Below are 6000 nucleotides of genomic sequence, written 5' to 3' on the forward strand. Positions count from 1 at the left end.
TTGGTAAGACATATCTCTGAGAGTTGGGTGCCTTCATGAAAGTAACAAGTATAGTGGTTTTGTTATTCTGCCTTGTTGACAGGGGTAAACAGAGACATTGTTAAGCAAACCAGTTATAGACATAGACATATGTCTCATAGACATATGGACTCTAAGGTCATTGTTAAGCAAACCAGTTATAGACATAGACATATGGACTCTAAGGTCAGAAGGGACCAATATGATCATTTAGTCTGACTTCCTGCACAATGTAGGTCACAGAACCTCACCCACCCACTCCTGTAATAGACCCCTGCCCTATGACGGAGTAATTAAAGTCTTCAAATCCTGGTTTAAAGACTTTAAGGTACAGACAATCCACCAGCAAGTGAGACATGCCCCATGCTACAGCGGAAGGCGAAAGACCCCCAGAGCCTTTTCCAATCTGACCTGTGGGAAAATTCCTTTCCAACCCCAAATATGGCGATCAGTTAAACCCTGAGCATGTGGGCAAGACGTACCAGCCAGACACCCAAGAAAGAATACTCCACAATAACTCAGAACCTCATGCTCCATCTAATATCCCTTCACAGGATATTGGCATATCTACCACCAGTAGTCAAAGATAAGTCACTTGCTAAACTACGGTATCCCATCAGATCATCCCCTTCACAAATTTATCAAGTTCAGGTTTGAAGCCAACTATGTTTTTTGCCCACTCTGCTCCCCTTGGAAAGCTATTCCAGAACTTCACTCCTCTGATGGCTAGAAATGTATGTCTAATTTCAAGTCTAAACTTCCTGAAGGTTAGTTTATATCCATTATTTTTTATGTCCACATTGGCGTTGAACTTCAATAATAATTCCTCTTTCTCCCTGATGTATTTATAGAGAGCAATAATATCTCCCCTCAGCCTTCTTTTGGTTAGGCTAAACAAGCCACGCTCTTTGAGTCTCCTCTCATAAGGCAGGTTTTCCATTCCGCAGATCATCCTAGTAGCCCTGCTCTGCACCTGTTCCAGTTTGAATTCAACTTAACTATGGGGGACCAGAAGTCCACACAGTATTCCAGATGAGGTCTCACCAGCGCCTTGTATAACTGGACAAACACCTCTCTATCTCTACTGGAAATACCTCCTGTGATACATCCAAGGAACATATTAGTTTTTTCCACGGCCACATCAAATTGGAGGCTCTTAGTCATCCAGTGATCAACCAAGGCACCCAGGTCATTCTCCTCTGTCACTGCCAACTGACACATCCAAAGCTTATGGCAGAAATTGTTGTTATTAGTCCCTGAGTGCATGACCTGGGATGATAAAGGGGGGAATCTCAATAGAGGAAGAGACGTTATTTTAACTCTTTCTTTAGCACTGGTGGAACTGTTGTTGGAATATGTGTCCAGTTCTGGTTTGGACAATTGAATATTGTGGCGGGGTGCACCTGTTCTGCCCTGTGGATCCTGTGCTTCACCAGCTACGCCAGTGGTGCGGCTGGGAGGGAAGTGAAGGGGGGGTCCAGTCCTGTGAGGAGTAGTCTCACCCTGCTTAGTCCCTGAGACCGACTACCTTCCCTGGGCTGCTTGTGCATGGCCCCCCAGCTTGTGGCCTGCTCCCTGGTGTCATGCGGGCTGTCTTGAGTGGGGGGCATTTAGTATATTGTGTGACATCAGTATGGCAGAATCATAATAATCCATGTGGGATAGGCCATGTCAGGTACTGTTCGGAAGGTTATAATGTGCTAAGTAAGTTAATAATACTTGTGTTCATGTGTGATATTTGAAATGGAAGTTATAGATGTATTTGAGATATCTGTAGTTCAAATTGTTCTGCCTGGGGCAACACCCAGATAGGAAGGCTGCAGAACAATGGCCTGCTTAATGGTCCATTAAGGCATTCCCAGGTGCAAGGGGCCCTGAGGGAGAAGCCAGCATCACCACTGAGTCACCAGAACCTGCTTACGTGACTCTGGACTCCATTGCAGGCAGCCTACCTGATGAAGCATCAGGACTGTCCCATGTGACTATGGACCCCAGGCACACCAGAGGAGTCACCAGGATTGGCCCATGTGACTATGGACTCCATTTTGGGTCTTGTGACTGCCCACAGGCCGCATGGCCGGAGGAGGGGGTTTATAAGATCAAGCCAGAGAAACCATTTTGTCTTTGTTCCTGTCCAGTCTGCAGACATACACCTATCTCTGGACCAATTCATCTTGCAACTGAACCGAAGGACTTAGACCCATCCAGGTACTGGATGTGAACCAGAGAGAACTACACAAGCCTGCAAATCCACGTCTTCCAAAACCCTGAAGTATATGGACTTTTAATCATTTGTATATCTGTGATTTACTTTAACATTTCTCTCGTGATTTATTCCTTTCTTTTTACAATAAACCTTTAGTTTAGACACTAAAGGATTGGCTGTCAGCGTGGTATTTTAGGTAAGATCCAAACTTACATTGATCTGGTGCTGTGGCTGACCCTTTGGGGTCAGAGGGAACCTTTTTAGTAAAGAGCAGAGAGTTTAAGTAACTGGTCTCTTTGCTGGACCTGGTGCTGATTTGGGAGCCTGGAGCTGAAATGCAGTAAAGGGGACTGTGGGCATTTGTGGACTGGCTTCTTGATATCCAGTGTGGGGTAATCAGAAGCAGTTTGTGGCTGGTTGGGAAGCCGGGCTTTAGTGCCACCCACCAGTGTGGGGAGAATCTGCTCTCCTTTTGCAGCCTTCCCTGACCTTGGCATTATCAGTTGTCTACCCTGGGCACGGGTCGTATCACACCTGGAACCAGCGTGAAGGGTTGTTCAGCCTTCCCCGGCTGGAGCCTCTCCATCTTGGTGTGGTAACAGCAGCAGATGATAGTCCCAAGCCCTGCGGCTGCAGCTTCTCGTTGCTCTGCGTTGCTTTGCTTTGCTTTGCTTTGCTTTGCTCTGCTTTCTCTCCTCTGGCTGTTAACTCCCTTTCAGCCTTTTTGGCCTGTCTGAAGTGGAGGCTTTTACCTGCTGGGACAGCTTCTTTGATAGGCTCCAGGTGGCCTAATTGGCCCAATTGTCTTGAATTAGCCGCAGCTGGGTTACCCAGGGCAGTGGGTTTTATGGAGAGAAGGGCTAATATACATGCCTTCCAGCACCCTTTCATAGCTGTCCGGTCTGGCCCTGTCACAATATGCATGTTGATACGAGGAGATGGTTAAGTGGTGACTTGATTACAGTCTACAAGTACCCACATAGGGAACTGATATTGAATAATGGGCTTTTCAGGCTAACATAGAAAGGTCTAACACCATCCAATGCCTGGAAGTTGAAGTTAGAAAAGCTTTGACTATAAATGATATGTATAGTTTTAAAATAGAGAGAGTAATTAACCATTGTCCATCACTGAGAATTTCTAAACCAAGGTTGGATGTTTCTACATAAGCTCTGCTCTAGGAATTCCTTAAGGAAAGGTCTCTGGCCGGTGCTATACAGGAGGTCAGACTAGATGATCACAGTGGTCCCTTCTGGCCTGGGGCTCTGTGAACATGTCCCTGCAGCACATACAGGAGTCAGCTGGAGGCATTTTTCCTGAAAACTGGTGTCTGAGCCTTACTGAAGGCATCTTTTTTACTCATAACGGTGCTGAATTTAGCCCCGGAGGAAAAAGTGACCCCATGAAATCTCCACCCTGAGAAATGTATGTACAACTGTCCCGTTAATGGCTAACAAAACTGTCTAATTAATTATCCCAATGAGAGCTGGGTTTAGCATCTGTGAAGAGTGGCTCAATGTGCCAGCCAGCGGCCAGGGGCTCCTGCATGTATTTACCTAACACTGACATGGCCCAGTATTGCCAGCTCTCATTATACACTGTGCACACTTCTCAGCTTGCTCGTTGATGCTGTGTAACCCATTCCCTGTGCCCAAAGCCCCCAGCACTGCCCACCTGTCTGTGTACACCTCCCTCCCCACCCCACAACCAACAACCCTGCCACACAGTGATCCCACTCACCCAGAACGAACACGAGGTGCTGGACACACCACACAGTGACACCTTGTACGAATATCTACACAGCCTGGGTTAAACTCTGTGTCTGGCTGTGCCGGTGAAAAGGGAGGATGGAGGAGGAGCAGCCTGCACAGCCTGTCCGAGGGAGAGGGGAATCCCAGCAGCAGCTCAGCATGTGCAGGGAAGTAGAAAGTGACAGACCCGAGGGGATGGGAGAGAGGACGTGGAGACTAAAAGGAGCCAGCGTGAGTAACTCTTCCTCAAAACCAGACACAACTTCCTGATGTTCCTTTTCCATGTTGGCAATTGCTGATGTTGCCACGTGATTCTTGTGGGGTTGGTCACAGGATGAGGGATGTGCTGGATGGAGAAGGTGTCAGAGACAATCTACTACAGTGTGTCCACATTACATTACAGTCTGAGACAACCTCCTGCCCTGGGAGATTGCAGGAGGCCTAGTTACACCTCTTTGGTGTGTGAATTAGGCATTCCCTATTTCGCCCTGTTTCAGGACTCTGCACCACTGCTATCTGGATACTGCACATCCTGCCCCACACACACACAGTGTGTGTGCCTGGATTTCCCCTAGTGGGATTTCCAACACTGCCTGATTTCCTCTAAACCAGAAACATGCTTTTATTTTTATTGCATTTTGTTGCTTTTCATCCTCTATACAACCAGAGACGCCAGGGAACAGAGAGAGCAGACCCCCCACGAAAAGTTCTCATTCTAATTGTTTTGAACCTCTAAGCCAGTGTTTCTCAAATAGTGTTCCATGGAACCCTGGGATTCCGCGGGTCGAGTTGAAGGGTTCCGGGAAAAAGCGAAACTGCACCGCCAAAATAAACATAAATCGCACGTCGCTGAACAGCTGTCAGCGAGCCGCTGATCAGCTGCTATTGCGCTGCTGAACAGCTGATGGGGCCGCCAAACAGGTGTTAGTGCGCCGCCGAACAGCTGATCGCAGCTTAGATAGCGCACCGCCAAAAGCCGCCTACACCGCGCCGCCGAAAAGGGGTAGATTTCTTGGAATGTTTCGATGGAGGATCTGGCATGGCTGGGCAAGGGTTCCGGGGGGAAATATAATTGAGAAACACTGCTTTAAGCTGTGAGTTTAAGATTTCAGCTACTCTCTTGTCAGTTCTTTCCTGGTCCAGATGAGCTCACCCATCCTTTGAGGCTGCAGGATGACAGCAGTTGAAGTTATTAGAGGCTCATAGCTAGTGAAAATCAGTCCATTTATTTAAGGCACTATGTGTGGGTTTAGGGTGAATTCCTGGCCCTGATGGAAGTTTCGCCATTGATCTCAATGGGACCAAGACGTCACCCTTAAGCGTGAAATTTTAGGCTCCCTGCTATGAAAATTCTGATGTCAGGTCCTCCCGGAACAGCGAGAGCTATTTTGTTAGGGTACTGAAAAAGTCATAAGGAAGACCCCCGGTTTATGTGACATTCTGAGACAGTGCATCAAAGATGGGGATTTCAAAACACAGGGGCCCTGTCTTTGCTCTCAATGATGCCAGTGTCATTCTGGAGTGAGCTGCTGAAGACAGAATGTGAGAGCAGAATCTGGCCAGTCTGTAAAACCCTGTGTGACTCATTTGTGTTGTGAAAACTCTGCTCTCACACATACCCCCTGCAGAGTCTTAACAAGGCAGTAAAGTTGCTGAATTGGGAAATGAGAGCGAACCAGAGGAAAAAGGACAGAGACCAAAAAAAGGAAGATACTGAGAAAGAGAGAATGACACAATAAAAGAGACGGAAGTAATCTTAAAAACAAATATTTGTCTAAACTCTTTACAATAAATCTTTAGATCCAATTTTAAATCACTTGGCTTTTCTGACAATACTAAACAGTTTTAGTCTCCACGTTGGAGAATTCCTGCCCAAATGGTTCTTGACCTGAACCTTAACCAAGCCCTTAGCACTAACTTTATTGCAGAAACAGGCAACTCACCAAAATCCCATGCAGCAGAGAGAGGAAATCTCCTTACTGTGACCTGAAAATCAGTGTACGAGCCTCACGTCTGACACTCGCA

This window comes from Emydura macquarii, unplaced genomic scaffold (assembly GCF_026122565.2).
Source record: "Emydura macquarii macquarii isolate MOO-44397 ecotype Brisbane River unplaced genomic scaffold, CSIRO-AGI_Emac_v2 contig_1447, whole genome shotgun sequence".
Classification (NCBI taxonomy): domain Eukaryota; kingdom Metazoa; phylum Chordata; order Testudines; family Chelidae; genus Emydura; species Emydura macquarii.